This window comes from Peromyscus maniculatus, chromosome 22 (genome assembly GCF_049852395.1).
Source record: "Peromyscus maniculatus bairdii isolate BWxNUB_F1_BW_parent chromosome 22, HU_Pman_BW_mat_3.1, whole genome shotgun sequence".
In the NCBI taxonomy this organism is placed as follows: Eukaryota; Metazoa; Chordata; class Mammalia; order Rodentia; family Cricetidae; genus Peromyscus; species Peromyscus maniculatus.
The window spans coordinates 58,549,475-58,577,063 of record NC_134873.1 but is presented as its reverse complement, the minus strand read 5'-3'; positions in this window follow the sequence as shown (position 1 = coordinate 58,577,063).

The window sequence follows — 27,589 nt, the reverse complement described above, 5'->3', positions numbered from 1 at the left end:
TTCTATTTAGCAAAAGAGATTGAAGCTTCTATTTGTCCCAAATGCCTCAGCAACAGATAACTCATTTTTACTTAACTATTTTGTCCTGAATGTCTCAGGTGTCCTTATTGGCCAGAGGGTGGTCTCCTGCAGAACTCATATTTGTCAACTGTATTTTCTACTAAGAACCTCCAATCTGCAATGGTCTTTGTGAAATGGCCAACAGAGGCACTAAAATGTATGTAACATGCACGAATATATTAATGTTCAAGAAGCAAAACAAGTTCTCAAATACATGAGCTCCACAGGGCTTTGTTTGCCGCAAGTAATGAATGAAATTAGCATACTGTTTATTTTCAACCAATAATTAGTTTTTAATTGTAAAAGGAATGTTATTACTGCCAGGGCTTTTATTTATTGAGCTGACTCCATCATTTGGCTTGGGGATAAGTGTGTTTACTGTGGATTGCCTGTTGTTTACTGTAAGGATTACTCTCACACACCGTACTAAGTGATAAATTAATTCAGGTAGAGTTCTCTGATAACATGAGCAGTCACACTGCCTGTCCACAAACTCAAAACATGTTGCTATTTTCCTGGAAATGGGCAAATCCATAAAGACATGTCAATCCTGTTTGATATATATATGTATACCACAATGCATGTGAAATCCATTCTATGCCTGTTTCTTTGCAGGAAAGAGAAAAGAAAGAAAAATTCACTTGTTATTCATCTCAGCTTTAAAAAAAACAAAAACAATAAATGTCTGTTTCACAACACTTTAGCTACTAATTGTCTGTTTGGCATTAAACCTATTTCCACAATACAGTGGCTGTTGTTCAGGTTTTATTGAAGCAGTTCTAATTCCAGATAACAACACTTAGATCTTTGTTTATGTAGCTTATTTTTGTTATAGCATTGGTTGTCTCACAATTCAGGTGGAATTTGGAGACCCTTACAGCCTTCTGAAAATGCCCCAATACCTTTGAAGCTGAACTAAGGAATAAGAAAAGACAGTCAGCTTAAATGCGCACTTTCCTATTCCCTCTGCTTCCCCACAGAAACTCCAAGAGGGATAGCCAAGAACTCGTGGGCTAGTAAGTAGCTTCATTTTACCTTCATCAATCTGAAAAATTCAATTTAATATCATGGCATCTGGAAAAGAATCCAGAACTATCAACCTAAGAGTAACACATCAATAAGAAAGACACATGACATAAACATTGCAAATTATTATTATTATTATTATTATTATTATTATTATTATTATTATTAATTGTTTTACTAACCTTGCACATCCAGAACTTTGAATTGTCTTCCTGAGAATCCCATGACTGCATGGAGGGGCTTTGGGATCACTGAAGTATAGACAGTAAGGCTCAAGTGGGTTTTGCTGTAAACCTAAACACTTCAGCTAGGACAACACTTTATGCTTCCTATGTTTTATATTTATAAATAAACTTATTTATAAGCACAAACCCTACTGTGTCTGATGATGCTAATTTTGCAGATGAAAACAATAAAATTTTAATATGGTAAAACACTTGGCTGTTTTCATAGGTTATGACCAATATTAGAACCTATATATACAAGCAGGTGTGTTCACTTCTAATGTAGGTCTATGCTGTGACTGGCAAGGGTCATGTTCTGTTGGAAATTGGGGCGCATGTCTCCTGTGATATTTCATTTTTTAAAAGATTTATTTATTATGTATACAGCGTTCTGCCTGTATGTCTGCTTGCACGCCAGAAAAGGGCAACATATCTCATTACAGATGGTTGTGAGCCACCATATGGTTGCTGGGAATTCAGGACCTCTAAGAGGAGCAGCCAATGCTCTTAACCAATGCTCTTAACCATTGAGCCATGTCTCCAGCCCTGATATTTCTTTTTATTGGTTAAGTTTTATACACACAAACTACATTTTGTTTTAAAAAATCAAGGTACAATTTACAAACAATGAAATTCACATATATGAAGTATACAGATTTGAAAATTTTGACTAGTGTATGCATGCAGCTACCCTACAGTTGTAGCAGTACTTTTTTATTGTGACCTCCAGCCCACAAATAATGACATGAAGACTTATTATTAATTATGAAAGCTTGACCTTATCTTGGCCTTTTTCTGAAATAGCTAATTAATCCATTTATATTAATTTATGTTCTACCATGTGACATTACATAATCTCTGTGCTGCCCATTCTGCTTCTTCTGAATCTAGCTGGCCACTCTGCCTGTCTTCTTCCCTGAGTTCTCTTTCTCTGTCTGGAAGTCCTGCCTATACCTCCTTTCTAGCTACTGGCTATTCAGCTTTTTATTACACCAGTCACAGCAATATATCTTCACACAGTGTACAAACATCCCATAACATTCCCCCCTTTCTGTCTAAATAGAAAGGAAAAGTTTTAACTCTAATACAATTATCAAGTAATAATTCCCTTTGCAATATTCAGTTCATTTGTATTTAGCAAATTTGGAGAAATTACTCTATTCTCTATCTTATCTTGGTGAGCCCAAAGTTTTATATCTAAACCATTTTCTATCATAACTAGTGTTACCATCCTAAAAATAACTTTTAGAGCTTAAAACAAACTTCTTAGATAAATAACTTAAGCCTTTATGTTTCTCAACCTTACAAACTTTACATCTCTTATGTAAGTTTCTTTTCTGAATTCGGCAACAAGGAAAACTGTAACTATAACTATCTAGTCTTCAACTCCATCAAAGACCCAAGAAGTATATGATATTACCTGAGTAAACAGAGCAAGCAAATCCCAAAATTATAGAAATAACATAAGCAGCTTACTGCCTGGACAGTCACCCATGGTTCTTCTGCAATGTTGGGGCATCCATCTTTGGCCTACAGGCCTAGAATCTCTGACAGACTTTTCTGTGAAGCAGGGATGTGGAAGGATTTGTCTTCTTTGTGTACTGCTTGCCCAGTTCAGAGAGTATGCTGTCAGCAGTAATGGCAAGGGCAGTTTCTTTGCCCAGTGACTAACTTTGCCACAAAGAAAGCAAGCTTCATATGGAGGTTCTTCAATGCCCATCATCCTTTTTTTGGAGTAGATTGTTGCTATCTGAAGCAGATGTGCCACATTGTCATGAAAAGTCTTATGTTATTAAAAAAAAATCTTAAATGCCATTTTTTGTAGGTCTCTGAAATCATCTTTTTTGAAATCATATTTTGTAGGTTTGAAGATAATCTGTCTATCTAAAATGTGCATTTGACCTTGAAAACATACCTAACATGGTGATAAATTTGATTGTTAGATGACTAACTACTAACCTGTATTTCCTAAATATGTTAAGTAGATTATAATAATAACTTTCAGGTACTGGAATTTTATGCTACATTGTTAAAGGATCTACTTTCCTTAAATAAGTACTATACCTTAAATAAGTGTAGAAACATATACAGTACAGTAAAAATAACCTTAAATTTTTATCAATAAACAAAAATCCATACCAATGTAAAATATTTGAGGTTAATAGTTACTTTAGTTTAAAAGTAGATTCAACAATCTACCCTTTTAGCCTATCATTTCTATATCTCGCCCCCCTTTTCTTTTCAGAAAGAGAGCCTTGACTCCAACCTCCTTTTTTTTTTCTTACCATTACCAGTAACAACTTGCAACTAATCCCACCCAAACAACGATGAAAACCCACCAAACAACAAGAAACCATCCCCCTACCTCTTGGGAATGTAGGTGAAATGATCTCTAGACTGCTTCCTGTTGTCTGGGGGCAATGGCATCTTTAGGGGAGCCTGAGAAAGTTGGGATAATGATCATGTCCTGGAAAAGCTAGCTGTATTATTTTTTACTTTATCTCTGTGATGAGAAAATGTAGAGATTATCTGAAGTTTTGGCTGGAATAGTCTATAAGGGTGATCCCTCTCAGCTAGCAGCTTTGAAGTTGTTCTAGACATAGAATTTTGAGGAAACTGCATCAGAGGCATTCTGAGAGGCTAGATAATCTAGGCTACTTGTCTTCATTGGTATCTTGTCCTGTTGTTCTGAAAACACACAAACTTTCAAAGGTAACATGGTGAATATTGTGCACCTCAGTAGAGCTTGCCTAGGGATCAGAGGACAAGCCAGCCACTATATTAAACATAGAGGTCAGGCAATGGTAGCACATGCCTTTAATCCTAGTACTAGGAAGGAAGGAAGATGACAGGACACAGAAAGGTATATAAGGCATTAGTAAATAGGAAGTCTCTCTCTTGAGGCTGTGGATTTCGTAGAGGTAAGAACATGGCTGATTTGTTCTGTTTCTCTTATCTTTCAGCTTTCACCTCAATATCTGGCTCTGGGATTTTTTAAAAATTATTATTAAAAGACCATCTAAGATTTGAACAACATCTGGCAACCCAATGTTTGTGGCATGAATTCACTAAAAAGTCACTTGTGACCTTGTAGGCCCCTGGCTCAGGCCGGAGTTGCCCATGGCCAGAGTCTCCACCCCACATGGGCTGGAGTTTTTTTGGTTTCTTCTCTTCTGGTTTTTGGTTTCTTCTCTTCCCATCTGGGACTGCTACCACACTAGGTAGCTGCCTTGAAACTCATTTGGGTTTCTATTGCTCTATGCAGAAGCAGTCAGCCTCACATCTGAATCATAATTATTAGCAAATTTGGTGAGTTAATTAAGATTTCTTAAAGGGAGGAATTAGTTAAAAGAGAATTTTTTTCCCACACTAAATAATGGGAAACATTTTTACAGTGGCCTCTGTTTGATAACACATTAGGCAGTCTGAAAATGTAACAATTAAACGAGAGGAAAATTAATGTTGAAGGGATATATGTAACAGCAATTATAAATGTTATTTGTTTGATCATTTTTGTTTTATCATTAAGAAAGTTGGTTAATATGGGTGCCAAGATAAAACTTTTAGAAAAACTTGTTAAAACAGATCATAGCGAAATTCAGACCCAGACAGAGGAATTTAAAGATGAACCTATCTCAGCATTGCATTATAAGGTTACAGACAAACAGCCTAAGGCTTGCAAACAGCTAACCTTAATCTATCTGGTAACTTTACAGGAACTGCCAAATGCTCAAGGTTGTGTACAAGCTGATTTGACTCCTGTGCAAATGTAAGATTTGAGGAGATTCAAAGAAGCTATAGTGTCATATGGTATGCATTCTCCAGTTGCGAAGCAAATGTTAAACTTGTGGTCAACTTGTAATAGAATTATTTCTCAAGACTGGAGAGATTTGGTTACAGCTGTTTTAGAGGCTGCCACTTACAATGGAGGACCTGGTGGAAAGATTAGGCTAAGACCATTGAACAATTATGTAGGGATAGAGGTATGGAAATTTCCCAAGATCAACTTCTTGGAGAAGGCGATTATGTTGATATACAAAGACAATCTTTATATGATTACCACACCCTAACTTTATGCTGCATGGCATCCTTGAATGCTTGGGACAGAATTGTAGAAGTAGGAGTGAAAATTGAGTCATTTACCAAAGTTATACAGGGCCCAAAAGAAACCTTCACAGATTTCTCACAAAGGCTGTCTTTAGCAGTATATAGAATGATACCAAATTCAGAAGATAGATGGATAATAATTGACTCCCTAGCTTTTGAAAATGCTAATGCACAATGCAAAATGATAATTATGCTGTTAAAGGCAGGATCAGCACCCTTGGAGGAATGGATCCAAGATACAATTACTATTGAATCTAATTACCATAATGATACTTGGATAGGAGAGTTGATTTACAGAGGTCTGAAGAAAAATGGTAATGTCAGGTATTTCAATTATGGTAAACAAGGTCACCTAAAAAGGGACTGTAAACAAGGAGTTTAATTCTTTGGTTTTATTTTGACTCTTCAAAATTTTTCTTAAGGTATGAATTTTATATCAAAATTTATAAGTTTTACATATACATATATTAAACTTTTGTCATGATGTTAATGGTCATATAGAATACTAACTAATTTTAGAAAAGGGTGTCATCTAGCTTCCTATACATGATTTTGGGTTTGAGTCTCTATCAGTTTTCTGCAGGGAACCATGACCATGCCTAATAGCTACTTTGAAGTCTCCAAAAAGATGATGGGGCCCCAAAATGACGATTCCATCAGGACAATGATAATACCACTAAGACAACGAACAACACCCAAAGATCGGTTTTAGACTATAAACTGCTCAGGACAATTTTGAGATAGCTAGCTGAGACGATCCAGTCTCAAAGACTACTTGGGCAAGGATTTGAGACAAGCTCTGCTTTTTCCCATTGTGCAGAGACTGGACAATAAATGATGCAGCTTCCTCTCCCAGGACTTGACAATTATCCCAAAATTTTTCTTTTTAGGATCCCTTAAAGATGCCTTCACCCCTAGATATCAGGAAGTAATTTTAAGAACATAACGCCCACATTCCCAAGAGGTGGGGTGGGTGGTTTTTGGTCATTCAATGGATTATGGATAATTGTCATTGTTTAGGATGGTTGGTTACAAGTTGCTAATTGATAATTGTCAGGAAAAAAAATCTAAGCAAGAGGATTAGATTCAGGGTTCCTGTTTGAAATAAAAAAGAAAAAAAGAGGATATAGGTAAGAGGTAGATTATTGAATCTACTCTAAAAAGAAAAAAGGGGAGGATATAGATATGGTAAGATAAAAGGTAGATTATTGAATCTACTTTTAAAAGGCAACTACTAGTTTTAGATATTTTATATTGGATTGAATTTTTGTATATGGTATACAAATTATGTATATTGATACAAATTTGAGATTGATTTTATTAGAAAATACTGTACATATATTTCCAATCTTGTTCAAGGTATTGTACCAATATAGTTTATTTAAAAATGGAATGTAAATTGCTATTCCTTGAAAGCTATTATTACCAACTAATTAGGATATAAAGAAATAAAAGTTAGTAGTTAGTCATTACAATCAAACTTGTAGTCATGTTAGGTATGTTTTCAAGGTTAAACAGAGGCATACTTTAGATAGGTCATCTTCAAACACTTCAGAGATCTGCAGAATATGGCATTTAAGATGTTTTAATAACATAGTGTTTGTGTGTATGACAATGGGACATGTCTGCTCCTGGCAGCACCAATTTACTTCAAAGAAGTTGATGAACATTGAAAAAACTCCATATGGAGTTTACTTTCTTTATGGCAAAAGTTAGCCACTGGACAAGAAAGTGCTCTTACATCGATTGCTGACAGTATGCTGTCCAAAATGGACAAGGAGGACACAAAAGAAAGGACTGCGGCACCTTGCAAAGACAAGGTAGGCAGGCTTTTTAGAAAATCCTGCTTCTCAGATGAGTCTGTCAGATATCCTAGGCCTGTAGACTGAAGATGGATGCCCCAATGTTGCAGAGGAACCTTGGGTGATTGTTCAGGCAGTCAGCTGTTTCTGTCATTTCTCATATTTTTTGGAAGTCTCTTGTTTGCACTTCCTCCTTATTTAGTTAATATTATTTCTTTCTGTGATCTCTGAGGGAATTGAAGATTACATAGTTATAGTTATAGTTTTCCTTGTTAACAAATTCAGAGCAGAAACTCACTAAAGAGGTGTAAAGGGTATAAATTTGAAAGACATCAAAAGATAGTTTTTGGTTGGTAATACAAATTAGGATAGAAAGTGAATTAGGTAAAACATTTTGGACTCATCAAAATAGGATTAATAATGGCGTTTTTTGTCTGAGTCTGTCAAATGTTAATGGACTAGACATTGTTAATGTAATTCTTGACTGTATATATTATATATACTTATTGTATACAGTTTTTTTTATAGTAGTTATAACCTTCTTTTACTATTTTAGACAAATAGGGGAAATGTGGTGATGTATTGTGCACTCCAATATACTGTGTACCCTAATAAACTTATCTGGAGATCAGAGGACAGGGCCAGCCACTAGATTAGACATAGAGGCCAGACAATGGTGGCACACACCCTTAATTCTATTACTTGGGAGGCAGAGATTCATCTAGATCTCTGTGAGTTCAAGGCCACCCTGGGAACAGAGTCAGGCAATTGGTGGCACACACCTTTAATCCCAGTACATGAAATCCCACGCTTTTGCTTGGAAAGCACACTTGCTTTTAATCCCAGTAAGATGGCAGGGCAGAAAAAGATATATAAGGCATGAAAAAACAGGAACTCATGTTCTTTAGACTGAGGATTTGCTGGAGGTAGGCTATTGGCAGTAGCAATTCAGCTGAGACCCTCAGGGGTGAGGGTGAGGACTCAGAGGCTTTCAGTCTGAGGATTCATGGAAACAGGATCGGCCAAGGAACTGGTGAGCTGAGGTTGGCTGTGGCTTGTTCTGCTTCTCTGATCTTTCAGCTTTTCACCCTAATATCTGGCTCTGTTTTTTTTTTTTTATTAATAAGACCGTTTAGCAATTTCTGTTACACCTTTCATAATCCAATGTCTCTCAGCAGTTGCCATTCTCTGTTCATTAGTATTTAAAAAATTCAAAATTGACAAAGCACCATAAAAGGTTCAAACTCCCTGCGTTAAAACGTTTTTTCATCCTTACATGGCTTATTTTCTGTATTACTTTACTCTCTCTTTTAAGACTTTTCTTTAGTATTTTAAGCTATTTAATTTTTTTGTGACGGTCTATATGTATTTTTTTCAGCACCTAAGCATATTTTTAAGCGTATTATACTTTTTTAGAGTTTTTTTTTTTTCATCTGGACCTCGCTACTTCCACATGCTTGCAGCATTCTCTGACCATAGGAGACAAATCTTGGACTGTAAGGCTATTGCCAAGGCGTGGAGCTGGCAGCTGGCTCCATCCCACTCTGTTCTGGGAGAGCCCAGCCTTATGCCAGTACCTGCTGCATTTACCTCCCAGTCCTGGGAATTGGTGGTGCCTGCCTGCAGCAGAAGATTGTACCCAGGGCGGGCTGCTCAAGAGCTCAGCTGCAAAGCAGCGACTCTGAAAAGAGCCGTTGTATGCTGAGCTACCTGAGAGACTGCTTTCTCAGGCCCTATGTGGAGATCTCAGACTCCACGTTGGACACCATACATAGCAGTACTTTCTTGACATGGAGACTTATTATGAATTATGAAAGCTTGTTCTTTAGGTTAGACTTGTCCCCCAACTAGCTCATATAAATTAAATTAACCCATTTATATTAATCTGTGTTCTGCCACGTAGCATTACCTCATCTCTGTAGTGTCCATCCTGCTTCCTCCAAGTTTGGGTGGCCTCTCCACCCTTCTTCCCAGAGTTCTCTCTTTCTGTCCAGAAGTCCCGCCTATTCCTCTTGTCTAGCTATTGGCGGTTCAGCTTCTTACTACACCAATCACAGCAATCCATCTTCACACGGTGTACAACTATCCCACAACAAACAGCCGCATCCTTATGTAGATTTGTCACATTTTCTTGGTCTCTCCTGTCTTCCTACCTCGCTGGGAAGTAATCAACAAAACTGCTGGGTTATAGAAAGGATTTGCATTTAACTTAGTAGGATATTTCCAGAAAGATTGGTAAACTGAGCGTTCATTCAGTACTCCCACGGGCAAGTGAGGAGACTGTTGGGTGTTTTCATGAGGTCATAGCATTGCCAGCTTTTAATTTGCTACATATTGATGGGTGTCAAATGAAGTTTCCTGTGACTGATGATAGTGAGCATTTTATATAGACTTAGTTATTTTTATTATTTGAAACAGTCATTAGATTTATTTAATGTGTGTGTGTGTGTGTGTGTGTGTGTGTGTGTGTATGAGTGACCATGTAGCGCAGTGTGAGTATGCAATGCATGGGCAGGAGCACATGTAGGACAGTGTGTATGTATGTGCGGCATGTAACATAGTGTGTGTGTGTGTGTGTGTGTGTGTGTGTGTGTGTGTGTGTGTGTATGTGTGTGCATGTAGCATAGCCTGTTTGCGATGGTCAGAAGACCAGTGGCTGGCGCTGGCTCTGTCTTCTCCCATGTCGTTCTTGGGATCAAACTTGGTCACTGGACTTGATATCAATTGTTTTGATCCACCGAGCTACCTCTTTGGCTCTCACTTTTGTTTTGGAAAAAAAACATTCAATTTTAAAAGCAATCTTAAAATTTCAGTTATTTTCCCTGTATTATTGATTCAGAGAGCCTGCCATACATTCTTACAGGAGTTTGTATAAAAGTCCGTCATGAAATCCGTATTTTAGAAAAGGTTTTTACAATTCTGTGCTTTGACTCTATTAATAGATGAGCAGAAAATTTCAATTTTGATGAAATTAAAATTAATTAAAATTAATAACTCCTTGTGCCCCTCATTGCTCTTTCCTCCCCCTCTGTCTCTCCCTCCCTCTCTCCCTCCCTCCTTTCCTTTTTTCTCTTGACTTTTGTGCCCAGAATATTTTTTATCCTAATTCAGAACAAGAAGTCACTTTTTGTGATTCTCTCTGGTAGATGTATGTGTGTTTTCCACGGTATCATGTGAATCACCCCACTTCTATAACACCATACAGTGTGTGCCTTGAGCTGTGGCTCACTGGCTTCCTCCACACTCCTAGCTGGCGTTATTTGTGGAAATGAAATTCTTTCCCTATATTGTGCCCTGGTGTGAAAGGCAATGCAATTTCTCTGTTGGAACCTACTTCTGGACTTTCTGGTTTGTTCCACTCATGTCTACATCTATTGTGGCACTGACCCACACTGCCTTGGTTAATGTAGCTTTGTGGTAGGTCATAAAGCCAAGCATTTTAAGACCTTGAAATTCATCATCATGTTCAAGATACTCAGACAATTCCATGGTACATTTCCACATATATTTTACACTCAGCATATAAATTTTTACAGAAGTGATAGCTGGAATATTGATTGGATTACATTAAACCACTAAATCAAAAGAAATGAATATTAACAATATTAATAATTTCAAGTTAATGAATATTGCATATTTCCCCAGTTCTCAAGGTACTGGAAAAAATTCTCAAAGTCATTTTCAGTGGAAGAAACCTGAACCTTTGATGTGAACTTTATGTCGAAGGATTCTGGGTTTGGGAACTAATAGAAATCATACATTTTACTTTTGAACCAATTGCTGCCAGGAACAACAATACAATGGATATTTATATATTGACCTTGTACCCTGTGATATTTCTTAGTTCAGTTATAAATTCTATGAGTTTCAAAGGGACTCCTTGGGATTTTCTACCTCAGTGAATAATATAGTTGGAGACAACCACAACATATGTCTTACAATTAAATATATTAGAGTTTAAAAACTGATTTAATCTGCCAATCCTTTCTATTAGAGGTCATAGAACAAAGCATTGTTTGAACATAAGAAACCCAAGTAGAACGTTTTATACACAAAAACGTGTTTTGATTTTTTAATCATGTTCTTAACAAAGTCACATTTGTTTATCTTGCCTAACATCTTCTGACTTTTACCATGTGTTTTAGTATTCCTTCTGAAATCAGCATTCCAATGCCAAATAAAACCAGAAAGCATACATCCTTGTCTTTTTATTTAATTTAGGGAAGAAAAGATAGAAACTTATGGTGTTAATTTAAAAAATTAGTTCTGGAGTTCTCATAAATACTCCATTTTCCAGGTTAATGGTACTTCTATTCCAACTTTACAAACATTTGAATACACAACATAAATTAACGTGTGTGTGTGTGTGTGTGTGTGTGTGTGTGTGAGAGAGAGAGAGAGAGAGAGAGAGAGAGAGAGAGAGAGAGAGAGAGAGAGAGAGAGAGAAAGAGAGAATACATGTGCATGCTCCTATACACTAGGGATCAAATCCAAAGCCTTATTTCTACTCTAGGTAAGTGCTCTACCACTATGTCTGTCTCCAAATCAGATGTGTATGTATGGATTTTATTAAAAGCTTTTCACATATCTGTTTTTATTTTATTGTTTCAAGGTAGTAAAGTTATGTTGATGGATTTCCAAATGTTAAAACAGCTGTATACACTGGAATAAGCCCACTCACTCATGCTATACTTTAAGAAAAATATTTGGACTGGCTTGTATTTTAAGATATTTGCACTTGTGTTCTAGTGAAATATTATTTGTACTTTTTCATGTATAGGTGACAGTGACCTGTGCTTGATGATCTCTGTCATTTGTAGTGTATCATTGTCTTAGTCAACATCGCTATTGCCATGATGAAACACCGCCAACAAAGCAACTTTGGGAGGACAGGATTTGTTTCAGCTTACACTTGCAGGTAACAGTTCATCACTGAAAGGTATCAGGACAAGAACCCGAACAGGGCAGGAACCTGGAGGCAGGAACTGATGCAGAGCCATGGAGGAGTGCTGCCTAATGGTTTGCTCAGCCTGCTTGCTTAGGGAACCCAGGAAGACCAGTCCAGGGGTGGTGCTATGCATTGGGCACCCCATCAACCACTAAGAAAATGCCCTACAAGCTTGCCTACAACTGGATCTTAGGCAGGCATTTTCTCATTTGAGGCTCCCTCCTCTTTGATGACTATGACTTGTGTCAAATGGACATAAAACTAGCCAGCACAATTACCATTTTAGACACAGTACATTTTGTACAGGTTTGATTTTTTTTTTTGTCAGAACTTTAAGGAAAAATATCTGTAATTTTTCTTTAATTAGTTCTGTCAAAAATCAAGTAAGTTGCTGGATGGTGGTGGCACATGCTTTTAATCCCAGCACTTGGGAAGCAGCGGCAGGTGGATCTCTGTGAGTTCACAGCCAGCCTGGTCTACAGAGAAAGTTCCAGGACAGGCGCCAAAACTACACAGAGAAACCCTCTCTCAAAAAAATAAAAAATAAAAAAACAAATCAAGTAAGTTGTTACTATTTGTATTTTTAAATTTACCAGTTATTGAACCTTTATTATTCATGACAATATACTTACCATATTTATTTTCATTTCATAATAAAATTTAAGGCAGGAGCAGTTTTTGTAAACACATACTTAATCTTCTACAAGTTTGAACTTAATTTTATCAATAGTTTTTATTTGTTTTCCCTTTTTTTTGGATTTTCGAGACAGGGTTTCTCTGTGTAGCTTTGCGCCTTTCCTGGGACTCACTTGGTAGCCCAGGCTGGCCTCGAACTCACAGAGATCCGCCTGGCTCTGCCTCCCGATTGCTGTTGTTTTCCTTCTTAAACAAAGAAGCAACTCTGTAAAACAGCCTTTTGCTAGTTATCAAGTAACTTGTAGAATATCAATTTTGAGATTGCCATCCTAAAATGGTGATAGATGATGCACATATTCAAACTGAACCTAAAAGAAATAAAAATTACAGGGTGAAATATATAAGTAAAAAATTATTACCTTAAATATATTTAAACGATACAGTTAAGGAGAAATATTTTATTATTTTTCTTGGATTAATTCTGGAATGGCTATGTGGTACAGTTCTGGCCCATAAGATTCTAGGACATATTGCCATAACTATCAGAGTCACTTCAATTAAGGGATGTCCTTAAAACAGTATATGTATCCTTATAAATATGAAGAAAATGTCCAATCCTTCTCCTCATTAGGGTTATTTTATAACTATTTGGGGAGAAGATCTTTCATTGAAAATGCTGGGTGGTTAGCAGAGCAGCCGAATGACACAGGCCTGGACACTTGTTACCAAGTCAACAAACCCGAAAAACAGCTCTGTCTGCATTTTATGATGTGAACCAGCTAATTACATCACAATCCAAGCTAGATGTTGCTCTACTTTAGGTGACAATAACCTCCATTTTGTGAAGTGATGATTCATAAAATGCAATAAAATAATATCCCATAATGTAATGCGTCTCTGTAGACATGCTTTAAATTCAGGAGTTCAACTTGTTGATGTGACAGCATTTACATATGCGTAGAGTGGAAACCATTGGAAATGTACACGGACCAAGGATAGATTTCAGAGAAATTACGGAAGGTCTCTGGAGGCCTTACTGACCATAGTTTATAAGTATCACACTCATGGAGGAAGTGAGACTGAAAAAGACCAAGCAGGAAGCTTGCTCAGAGGAAGTGGGCTGGTAATATCAGACGGATTTTAATATGGATATGAGCTGCAGATTAATTACCGTAAGTGCAGACTTGAGAGTTCTGTTTGCACGCTTTATAAAATTTCCTATGTGGCCAAAGCCAAAAAAAAAATATTAATTACTAGGTGGATGTGGTATTATGTCAATAATTGTTATCTACCTAAATAGAACGTATAGAGCTGGCCTCAACTTAAAGTCATCAATAATTGCTCTTTTGTACTTATTTTTATCTTTATATATTTTCCTGAGTGTTAGGTAGCTCTTACTTTTGTTGAGTTTTGATGAGCTGTAAAATATTTTGACAACTAGGAAAGCTTTCTATTAACCTTCCTGCAATAAATACTTGCTAGCCAAGCAAGCAAGACAAGTGTGTGTGTGTGTGTGTGTGTGTGTGTGTGTGTGTGTGTGTGTTTGTTATTGAATCAACATCTAAAATGTTCACAGTTTCCAACAATAAAAACATTTATTCTAAAGACTTGCTATGAATTTGAAAACAAGGTGTGTATTGGGGGCGCAGTACACACTCTACTCCTGCCATGCCCACTCTAACCCTAACCCTAACCCTAACCCAGATAAGTTTATTAAGGTACACAATATTTTGGGGAACACAATACCACCACATTTCCTCTCTTTTTGTCTAAAATTAAAGAAAGCTTAAAACTAATACAAGAAAAACTATCCAATAAGTATATACAATATATACAGCCAAAAATTACATTAATGATGTCTAGTCCATTAACATTTGACATATTCAGATAAAAACTCGATTATATATATATTAACAATCACATCTGCCTCCCCTAATATATTTTCAGGTTGATAACTGAATTTCTCAAGGATGGTATTCATAGCCACACACATTATAGTGAACTCTGGAATGGCACTTTCTTTATTTCAATTCTCCTTTGTGGTTATGCCAATGATAAACTTGGAAAAAATCTAACTGGTTACCCTATAGTTGCTTCTTCTTTACGATACAGGATTGCCCATCTAGTCAAAGAAAAAGAGAAAAAGTAAAAAAGAGGTATGTCAAAGACAGGAGGGAAGGAGAGGTGAGGGGGGGGAGGAAGAAAAACATTTGGAAATACATTTTATTTTGTTGTTTGTTTAGAAACTCAAGGTACACTTTATCGGAGTTTGAGAGAAGAAAACTTAGAGGAGGCAAAGTACATCCTGGCAGCTGCCAGGAGGAAGAGTATAAAGAAACAGGAGAAATTCGTGCCTATGCCGTTGGAGTTAGAACTCAGTAAAGTGGGCAAGCTTAGCAGCAAAGATCTGCAAGCAGCTGCCCCTAGGGAGGGGCGCCTGTGGAATTTAGAAATATTAACTCATTAAAGGATAATTATTCCTCCCATCACCTTAGCATTTCTTTGGGTGCATCATTTTCCTGAGAGGCAGTATCCTGGCCAGGGGAATGTCAGGCCGAGCTGGATTTACTCTTGGGGGAACGAACAATGCTCTGCTCTTTAAGTCAAAGCTGAGTGTCTTTATACTGGGCCAGAACTGCAACTCAGATTCTGAAATAGTTACCAAAGTTACAAAATTTTAGCACATACTTGATACATAAGTTTTATATTCCACGCTGGCCTAAGGCACAGGCAGATCACTGTTGTTTTTAAATAATTACTTTATTTTCTGAGATTATAATATAATTACATAGTTTTCTTTCTTCCATTTCCTCCATCTAATCCCTCCCTATACCCCTCCTTGCTGTCATCAAATTTATAGCCTCTTTTACTTTAGTTGTTGTTACATATATATTTATACATACATACATACACACATATATTTCTAAATATATAAATATAACCTACTTCCTTTATATAATGTTACTTTTACACATATGTTTTTAGGAATGACCATTGCTATTGGATAAGCAATTAATGTGCCCTTTTCAGAGGAAGAATATTTCTCCCCTTCAGCATTCAATAGAGGCTTGTTCTTTGTCTAGGGTTGAGGTCTGGTGAGCTATCCTCTTTCCATGTTAATATGTTTACCGATACCATTCTTGATCAAGTCCTGTTTAGGCAGTCACGTTGATGAGACTTCATGGGTGGACCTTCTCAGACATTTTCTAGGAAACACAACCTCACCACAAACTTCCTGTTTCTCTGGCTCTTACAATCTTCCTACCTGCTCACCTGCAACGATCCCTGCACCTTAGGTGCAGAAGTGTGTTGGAGTCATCCCAGTCAGAATTCCAGAGATGGGCATTTCTGCTTCTTTCCATTGTTTCCTCTCACTGATGATGTAGCCTGTACGGGTAGGACAAACTGAATTTCCAATCTCACCTGTCCCTGCAGCTTCTTTACACAGCGACTGAGTGGAATAAAGGGGAAAGGGAAGAAAATGGGACAAATGGGCACGTGATCCTAGTTGTCCCTGTAGTTATCCGAACAGATGAACAATAGCATTCATGCTTCGCTACATTTGGTTTTAAAGTAGATGGTGCTTAATAAGTCTTCATAAGTAACAATTTTTAATACAAAGAATTTATTTAACAGTTAAAAAAAAATGAGTGGGGGATAATGGCAACACGGCAACCCACAGCCAGCTCTAAAATAGTGTCAAAGCTGACAGCTTAGCGTGTAAGAAAAAAGAGTTTATGTTTTATAGGTCAGGAAAAGGAGAAAAGCAGGGTGCAGAGAAAATTCATGGACAACTTAAAAATACTCCACTGCAAATGTTCCTCCAAACCTAAGCCAGTTGTTCTTGGATCGTTGGAGTTTCTCTGTGGAATTTCTGTTAAGGGAGGAAAATTCCTTCCTGAGCAAATATATAAATATATATTAGATCCAACTAATTGAGGGGCATACGGAACAGGTAAAAATTGTTAAATATTACCATTTGTGATGAGGATTTTGATATCATTACTTCGTGCTGCTTTTTATTACTCTGTTTTAGGCGCGGCAGCTGTCAAACAAATGTAGCATGCCTCAGAGAGAATCTGTGCAATATTAAACAGCAGACGGACACAAAACAGGGGTTAGGGTACATGGACCCAGATCACAGGCTGTTCACAGACTGCCAGTGACCTCTACAGCTCTCGCGTCCTTGATGTCCAAGTGAGATTCATTATCTTGAGATGGAAAGAGAGGAGAAAAAGAAATGCACACTGTGGTTCTTTAATGCGGTTTTGCAAAATGTTACTAAAGTAGAAATAAGTCATAATGCTTAAAATTAATTCAATATCCCACACCTATTTTGTGACATAATTACAAAATTTGTCCCACCACCATTAATATTAATGGTGACTTTTAGGATTATAATGCACTTTAAAAGTCTGTAAACCTAGAAGAAATCTGCTTCAAGGGTTGCTAAAAGGATTTCATTGTCCATTAAGCAAATAGTTTACAAATACAGTCTCCCCCAATCTCTACAGTTGTTCTGAAACTGTAATAAAGCTGATGAGAATTTAGTGACTTTTTCCTAGAAATTCCTATTAAGCGCAGAAAAACTAGCTTGATCAAGTTTGTGTAATCAAGTACCAAGTTCTCTGCTGTTAAAATCCAACAAGATTACATAAAATAAACAAATGGTATTTGTATTGAGATGGAAATAAAGATGTAGAAGACAAAATATTAATTCATAAAAGTAGAAGAAAATGTCATTTATATCGACATTTATTGAGGTAGAGTTAACATTGGCCGAAAATGACCAAGCAAATTACATAACCTGGACTTACAGGTTATGAAAACAGAAAAAAACCAAAGTGACTTACATGTGAAGACCGTGACCAAGACAGGTATTTTGCAAGTAGCATCACTGAAGTATTGTGGAAAGAATTTCCAATCTAGTATATATGCAAGCTAGTACCTTCCTTGACTTTGCTTAATGACAAGCAAGGAGGACAATGGTCCCAGACCAGAGTACCAAATATTCATGTAACTGTCCAAGAAGTTTCAGAACCCAAGAGTGGCAAATGGCTTTGGAAACCAGACAACAGCTGTGGATGTTAATTGCAGAAGTCTGCACATAATGAGTACAATGGACATTTGAAGAGCTTCAGTCACACTAGAGTATCTAGATCCCTTAAAACACTTTGCTGAGAACATTCAGTCCTGGCAGGAGAATTCAGTGTTCTAGCTAACAACTAGTGGAGATACAAAAGTCCTCTTATAATAGTGATTTTTAGCAAGATTAGAATTGCAAATCCTCAGTCCTCAAGAACTATATATCTATAACTCAGAACTATTTCTCCAAGGACCTGAGTGTGGTAATATTGTGTTTCCTAAAATGTCGTGCACCCTAATAAACTTATCTGGGGCCAGAGAACAGAACAGCCACTAGACATAGAGGCCAGAAAATGGTGGCACACACACCTTTAATCCGGATCTCTATGAGTTTAAAGCCACACTGGAAACAGCCAGGCATGGTGACTCATGCCTTTAATCCCAAGAAGTGAGCCTTTAATCCCAGGAAGTGATGGCAGAAAGCAGAAAGGTATATAAGGTGTGAAAACCAGGAACTAGGCTTGTAAAGCTTTTAGGCTTCTGAGCAACAGTTCAGCTGAGAGGCATCCAGTCTGAGGAAACAGGATCAGCTGAGGAATCAACAAGGTGAGGTAGCTGTGGCTTGTTCTGCTTCTCTGATTTTCCAGCATTCACCCCAATACCTGGTCCAGGTTTGTTTTTATTAATAAGACCTATTAAGATTCGTGCAACACCTGAGAATTGTCTTGAATGCAGACCTGGAGGTGCATCTCTCTTACCTTTGCCCCCAGGCTGTGAGAGGCCAGGATCTACCCAACAGTCTTGCTTTGCGCTGTCCTACTACTATCTGTTGTAAAGACAAGAACTGTCTGATTGAACACATGAACTGAACATGAAATGGTCATGTGGACTAACTCCTCTTAATGCTCTCAATGTCATGTAAGAATCAGTAGACTTTTCCTTCAGGAATTGGAGTCCAATTCACTTTTCACTCTTTCCCCCATTAGGATTGTTAATGAATAGAACCCGCCTTCACTGCCAAGTTCGGTTGATCTTCAGTATTATACATTGTCAGAAATTGTAGTCTGCTTCTCTGTAGAACAGTGAATCCTTGGCTAGGAGCTGAATAACCAGCACACAACATTTAACAAAGACTAAGACAGAGTTCAGGTGGTAGTGACGACGATGATCTAGTGTCTACTCTCTACCACAGCACTGTGGGTGCTCTAGGTGAACTTCCAATTCTTTTACTTTTTGTTTGTTTGTTTGCCATGCTTCATCTCCAAAACTAATCAAGGCCAGGATCAGTTCGCTTGCTCCTTTACAAATGAGAAACTGAATAATGGCACAACTGACCAGTCAGCCCACGACTACAATACTACAAAGAAACAACATCTGACGTCACAGTCGGACTCCCCACTTTCAACACTTTGCTCACCTCAGATGCTTCCACCCTATATCCAAGCTCCAGTTTTCATGATGGATAGAGATGAGCAAAGTCTTGCTAGTAGACCACAGCTTAGAGAAGAAACCAGAAGTCTCAGAAGAAAATAAGACAGGAGCCTCTCCTAGAACATGAGAGTCTGCCTGCCTAAACATCACTGGCAAGCATGAATCAAATAAAGGAAGACATCAAGAAATTATGGAATTTTGTGATCTGAAAATCCAGAGTGCTGAAAAATAAGAAAGGAGGAAAAATAGAAGACTACAGCAGTCACTTTCAACTGCAGCCAAGCAAATTCATAATAGTAGTGGCTGAATAGGAAATTTAAAACTCACTTTATTCTCCCACTAAGACGGTCTGTATAGAGATAGGTATTCTGGTGTTTCAGGGATGCTACTAAGGTAGTCAGGGATCCAAGTTTCAAGATTCAGTATTTAACCTCAATAACCACTGGCTTTCCAGCCTTGTATCCATATATCAAGCTCTAGGAAAAAAGAAGACACATTACATACTACATCCATTCAGATTGTCAAAAATACCTTCTAACCATGCCTACTTGCAAAAAAGGCTGTAAGAGAAATAATTCTTCCAAGGAGCCACGTTCCTAAAATTCTGATCCTGCCTGAGAGCAGGATCACACTGTGGGGAAGACAGGACATTGGGAAGCACCTGGCAATATGCACGAGAAAGAAAACAATAGAAAAAGAAATCCAGGAAATGAAGAACAAAGTGTGGCATATATGTATGAAAAAGATATAATGAAATCTATCGCTTTGAATAGTAGCCTAAAACTGATTAAAAAGTAAAATATTTTAAAAATGGAAAAAAAAGGAGCACAATGTCAGATCTTTCCCAGACACTCAAATTACCACTCTGATGGTGTTCCATGGAATTGGATAACTTTGTACAACTATTAATTTGCTAAAGTGAGAAATTCACCTCAGAATAAAATTATAAAAGAAACTGAAGAGTAAAGAAAGGAAATGAAATGTCGAACTAATATATAAACAAGAAACAGATAGAATAGAGAGGACTGAGATGGAATTAATAGTGTATACATAAGATTTCAGCTAAGATATCACAAAGGCTGCCAAATTATGTAAGCAAGAAACAAATTGATGAGAATACAAGGGTAAGAAAAATAAGCAGCAAAATTTGAATGTGTCTCTGGGGTAGAAAACCCAATGAATAAACAAGCAAACAAAACATCCCAGGAAAACAATACTTTAAAAATATTACATGAGGCTTCTTTTTTTGTTATAGTAAAATGGCTGAGAAATTAATATGGATAGGGTAAAGTCTAGCTTAGGAAAAGAACCCAAAGAAACTACCATCAGTGCACACCCTGGTTACACTAGTAAGGATGGATAATTTGTAACTAGATGGAGCAATAAAACTGAAGAGAAACATGAAAGAACTAAGCTGGTTCCACAGCATTTGGTGGCAGACTATAGCAGATAATCGTTTATTTAGTTTATGGAAAATAAAGTGTAACCTAAAAAATGTATACTCAGTGGATATATAGTTCAGGTAGAAAGTCAGCAAGGAAACATCTTCAAAAATAATGGAATTCAGAAAACAGAGAGACCATGCTTTCTTTAAAAACAAAACAAGATAAACAAAACAAACAAACAGAAAACATTCCAGAATTCTAGCTGACTAGTAAAGGAATAGGAAGAAGGATTTTAGATTGGGGAATGGAGAACCTCTGTAAAGCTCAGTTCTCTCTGACTATAAACCACAAATTAAATATTAATATTAAATATAATAATAATTATATTTAATATTAATTAGGAGCCATGAGAACTGCTCATTTAGTAAGGCATTTGAACGTTTGCAGTCTGATCAAACAAAATCAGGACTATAATTCCTAAATTTTGGTCATGGAGCTAAAAGTAAACAAGAGTTTCACTTTTATCACCATAGCAGGAAATATATTGACACCTCTAAATTTGAAAAGTTTTAAAAGAGATGTGATCATTTTGAAATAATTTTTCATTAGTCTTCTATAGTAGTTGAAAACTGGTGGTTACCATGGTAAAAACATGTATCATATGGTGAAAAATAGCTTGGTTCATATTTTACTTTTCAAAAATAAAAATTTGAGCTGGGTGGCGATGGCACACACCTTTAGTTCCAGCCCTTGGGTGGCAGAGCCAGGTGTATCTCTGGGTTTGAGGCCAGCCTGGTCTACAGAGTGAGGTCCAGGACAGCCAGAGCTATACAGAAAAACCCTGTTTTGAAAACCCTTTCAGAAATAAATAAAAATAAAAATTGACCACATAGGAGTCCATCAGATTCCAGTGGAGAATTTCAAACTCATGGTCACGAGATCATTGAAGTTAGACTCAATGGTTCTCAATCAATTTAAATCTGATAATTTCATTAGAAATAAAATTTTAGTTGCTTTGAGTTGCATATATTTTCATTTACCAGTTTGGAAAGCCAGTGTCTTGATTTTCTTGTGGATGGTGGGATTTGCTTAATATTTTTCTTCTTTGGGACTTGAGCATTCCCTGTTTTTCATTAGTTCCATGAATCACTTCAAACAGTAAAACACTACCTTTGAAAGGAAATGTGTTGCTCTATGTAAACTTCGAAGAAGAAACATGGAGGGCATCTGTGATGAATTTCTGGGTGAATATATTAGATGTAAGAGACAGCTAGGCATGGGGAAATAAGCCTGATGCCAGAACCTGGGAGGCAAAGACAAGAGGATCTTGAGTTGGATATACTGTAAGATCTTGTCTCAACACACACACACACACACACACACACACACACACACACACACACACACACACACACAGTCCGTAAATGACAAACATCATCTAGTTTTTTCGCTTTGTTTTGTTTTTGGAGATGCACATAAGGCTATTAGCTATTCTTTTGAATCAAACCAACTTAAGAGTTGGGATGTGAGTTTCGTGGTCTGGCTTACAGTTTTAAGTTTCCTCTGATTTTTTCACAGAAGATGGAGGGAGCCAAGTATGGTTGGAATAGGAAGAGGCAAGGTAGGAAACTGAAATAATCAACGTGAGAAACGTAGCCTCAACTTCAGGGGCAGAGAGAGAAAAGGAAGGTGTTTAGATTCAAGACTTTTGTATTTAAGGGAGTTTTGTTTTTCAAAGTAGTAGAATGGATCTTCAGGGTGAAGAGAGTAAAATAATAGCAAGAGATTAGGTTGGAAAGATGGAAGAATAATACTGTCTTTGCTGGGATAAAGAAGCCTATCTGAGGACAGGGGTTAAGAAGGGTTTAATAAAATCACTTAGATGTCATCCAAAGATAAAGTATTGGGAAAAGAGGATGAGGTGAAACCCCTCAGATGATTGCTAATTTGATACTTTCGATAGGAAGACTCTAGTGATAAATAATTTGGTCTTACAGTAATTAAAGAATTTCAGAATAGAGAGAGTAAGGACCAAATAACATCAAATGATGCAAAGGCATTGGGAGATACAGAGTAAGGAGAGGATGTTGAATGAGCATCAGAGAAGATGATGGGTGATTTTTAAAAACATCTGCACCCATAGCCTAATTGGAATCAAGTTGAAAGAGAGAAATTGGAAACAGTGAGAAGGAGTTTATGTATTGTTTTGCTGGTACAGAAAAAGAATGATGCATTAGCAGGTAGATTGAAGTGGAGAGTCGCAAGCAGGATTTTCTTTCTTTGGACGAAACAGTAGCATGCTTGCTCACTGGTAGACACAATTCACCGTAGAGGGAGGAAGTGTGGGAGGACACAGAAGATCCCAAGTCCCTGAGTATGTGAAGAGGAGGATGTCTCATGGGGCTTAGTTGCAATATGGTTGGTTTAGGTACTGTTAATATGAAGAAAGGAAGAACATGTGATTCAGATACAATTCAAAGAAACAAAAATATCTACCACTCAGAACATGCTTATTACAAATGAAGGCTGGAAAGAATTGTATCACATTTAAAATAAATCCTTTGTGTTTGGGTGAAATATTTTGTAGATGTCTGTTAAACCCATTTGAGCTATAACATCTGTTCATTCCCTTATTTCTCTGTTAAATTTCTGCCTGGCAGACCTGTCCATTGGTGAGAGTGGGGTGTTGAAGTCTCCTACTATTAATGTGTGGGGTTTGATATGTGATTTAAACTTTAGTAATGTTTCTTTTACAAATGTGGGTGCCCTTGTATTTAGGGCATAAATGTTCAGAATTGAGACTTCATCTTGATGGATTTTTCATGTGATGAGTAGGAAATGCCCTTCTTCATCTTTTTTGATTGATTTTAGTTTGAAGTGGGTTTTGTTAGATATTAGGATAGCTACACTAGCTTGCTTCTTAAGTCCATTTGATTGGAAAATCATTTCTCAACCCTTTACTCTGAGCAGGTAATGCCGGCTTTGAAGTTGAGGTGTGTTCCTTGTATGCAGCAGAAGGATAGAACCTCTTTTCGTACCCATTATGTTAGCCTGTGTCTTTTTATAGGAGAATTGAGTCCATCGACATTAAGGGATATTAATGACTAGTGATTGCTAATTCTTGCTATTTTTTTGTTTTGGTGGTGGTGGTAGCATGTGTGTTTCCACGCTTTGGGTTTTGATTGTATGAGATTATCCATTGCCTGTGTTTTCATGGGTGCAGCTAACTTCCTTATGATTCCATAAATTTGATATCAGAATAGCTTCTTCCTCCACCTCAAACATTTCTTTTACTTTCTTTTTAAAGCCTATTTACCTGAGCATCTGAATGTTGGTTGTCCAGGACCACATGAGAGAGAGACAAGAGTTAGCCCTCTAAGAACCTAGAATGTACTGTCAGCAAAAGAACAACAATGGCCAGTAGCTTTTGTAGCTACTTAGCTGAACTTATATTGAAAGATATGAAGGCAAAAAAACTTGATTCTTCAAAAATATTTATAGAGAAAATATAAAACTTTAAATAAAGCAACATTCCCCCAAAAAGGGAGACAAGAATTGATAGATATTGATTTCTGAAGCTGATTGTGTATGAGTTTTGACCTGTGAAGATGTAATGGGCTGAAGCCAGTGTTGAAATGTTATTTGAAGGTGGTTTTACTGGAATGAATAGCTTGAAAAAAAATGATTGTGATCAGAATGAAGTTATGGTGAAAATAAGGTCCCTGCTGTCAATACATCAGTGTGGGTATTCATCTAGGATTAAGCTGTGCCTTTCTTCTGATTATTACATCATGCATGCTTAGTATTACACACTAATGTGTATTCATTTTTTACATTGGGTTTGTGCCTCCATAGTGCTGTATCTTTTTTTCTTTTTTCAGACTGTTCCAGATTATCAATTGCCCTTTCAATTCTTTCTTTTATCCCATTGACATTTACCCACTGTTTTTTATTTTCTTCTGAGTTTTGATCACTTAGTTACCTTTGTCACTATAATGTGCTCTACAACCTTCTCTTGTACCCTTTGCCTCAGTATCGAAGTCTGTGACTTATCCAATGAGCCTTCTTTTCACTGGTATATGGTGTTAGAAACCAGGTCTGGGTGCTAGATCTGTTCATTGTTATGGGTGCCATTGCTTTTAGACCATTTTATCTGGAAGAAAGAAGGTGTGTGTGTGTGTGTGTGTGTGTGTGTGTGTGTGTGTGTGTGTGTGTGTGTGTGTGTGTGTCTTCTTTAAGGACCTTGGTATGAGAATTATGAAAGACCAAAAAAAATTAAAAAAAAAAAAAACACAGAGAGCTCATAGCCAATCTATCCACTGAGACCCAACCCAACTCCTAGGTAGATTTCTGAAAAAAAAAATTGCATCCAGAGACTACTAGTGGATGGTTCACTCACTCCTGGAGAAGAGCATACCCCTGGGACTCTGTGTCCACCAATGAAGAGAAGACCTAACGAGTACTATGCCTGCCTGGCTGACATTCTTCCACACCCCCAACCAGATCCCAAAAGCTGGGCAGATACCACGGTACTCAGTAGAGTTATGAAACTGAGTCCTCCTGAGGGCCTGAGGGCACACTGGAACCATCATCCTTAACCTGTGGTCACAGACAATGCAATTCCAAACTCCAAATTTCCCAGGAATTCCTTTGATAACTGAAAGAAAAGGTTATCCAGGAGGCAGCAGAAGTCAGCCCCTCAGTGTTCGGGATGCTAGAAAGAGTTTATTAGTTCCTTAGCCATTGTCAACTGGGCGTAGGTCACAACTGCTGGTTATGCCTGGACCCCAAGTCTACTATGTTGGAACTGAAACCAATCAGAGAGTAAAATACACTTCCAATGCTAACAGCTGTAATGGGACCAACCTAAGCTCACCCAGAAGGACCTCCAGGGGTAGCATGCCTGTTTCATGTCACCAAGACACCTCTTGCTCCCCCATGCAGATTCCTTTAGCCATACGTAGAAATGGCAGTTGAATGTATTGAAGGCCCCAGAGACTACCTGTTTTGCTTGCACCAATGGCTTAACCAAATCTGCATCTCTGAGTTGTTTACACTGGAGGAGAACTCACTCCTTTTTGTCCTCATGCATACTATACACAGGTGTTCACCTGCAATGAAACAGAGGGGAGATCCCAACTGAGTCTAGATTCTGAGCTTCTCCATGCATGGGGAGCTGTACCCATTCTCATTCCATTATTATTGGGGGAAGGTATTGTGGGTTCCACTGCAGTTGGAAGTGCAGCCCTAGATATGGGGAATAAAAACTTAAACAAACAAACAAACAAACAAACAAGAAAACCCCCTCAGTGCTCTAGTAGACATAGGCCTGGGCCATCTAGAAAATTCTGCTTCCCTTTGGAAGCCCAGGTAGACTCCTTAGTCGAGGTAGTTCTTGAGAATCGAAGAGAATTGAACCTCCTCCTTATGAGACAAGGAGGTTTCCGTATAGCACTGGGAGAAGCTTCTTGCTTCTATCCTAATCAATCAGGGATAATGAAAAAAAAAGTTTAGCCATGGTAAAAAATAACCTTCTAAAAAAGGGGTGAGGCATCTAAAATCTAACAACTGACACCAACCTTTGTTCTATTGGTCCCCTTGGTTAACAATTCTTTTTACCACTATGGTTGGACTATTTATCCTTTTATTTCTAGCTCTCACTATAGGACACTGCTTACTCAAGTGCCTACCTATCTATGGAAAAGCGAGTATAAATTCTGTTAAACTATTAATGCTAAAAAGGCAATATAACCCACTGTCCCCAGATGAGTCCGTAATTTGACTCATGCCCATAAAAACATTTGGGGGGTGTGTAACAGGCCCCCAGACCTTAGCACAACTGACTCCATGATGGAAGTCCCAATCAGGCCATAGAACTCAGCATGGAGACAGCACCACCTGCCAAAGGGAACATCAAAAAAGACCTAATCCATCAAAATCCATAGTTCTGGGAAAGTCTCTAAATGTTGTAACATACATTTTGACTTCTGTAGTTCTGCTTCTGGCTAACTGTTCTTGTTGACTGAGGTATGTTAACACAGGATATGGTTTTGTGCTTAAAAGCTCACCCTGAGAAAGGTTCCGAGCTACACAGGGATCCTGAAAGTCCAGTGTAATCACCTGCTTGCTAATAAAGACTTTCTATTGGCTTAAATGCATGCCTTAGTAGCCCTCTCGTGTGGACACCTCTCAGCACATGGAGCTGGGTTTTCTCCAGCTCTCTCAATGCTACAGTCAACACTGTTTTCATGGGTTCTCACTCATGTTTTCCAGAAGATGCCAGTGGTGTAGCTTTCCATATTCCCTAGTGGTCTGCATAGGTTTGTATCTCTTTTACATGGTAAAAGCCTTCTTTTTACATTCGGGTGTTCACTGTTGTTGGTGTATGTTAAGGAGACATGTACGCTTGTTACTCGCTACTTGCTTGATGATGGGATCAGTGGAGGACTTTGTTGGATGGCCTGTGAGTACAATTCAGCCTGTGAATGCTGCATATTTTAGGCCTTACCTTTTAGAGTTAGATTTCATGATTTTGAAAACACTGATGCCAGAATTACAGATCCAGTTGGAGAACAAGAACGGTGCACCACAATATTTATTATGTAAATTTGCTTTAGCCCAGTGTCTCTATTCTGCACTGTACAAGATGCTGTAATTGTGCCTGGTGCCTTCTTCTCCATGGATCCTGTGTGTTATTTTTAGTTCACTCTATCTAAAGCTGATCATCTTGAAATGACATGTCAATGTCCTTTAGTGAATTCATGATGTTGTCTAATCAGCATTTCTATATAATTCCAAAATTATCATTATCCACACAGTAAACCCTCTGCACATCAAATAGTCTCAACTTACCTTCCCTTTCCTTCTCTAGCTAAAAAATTAGTT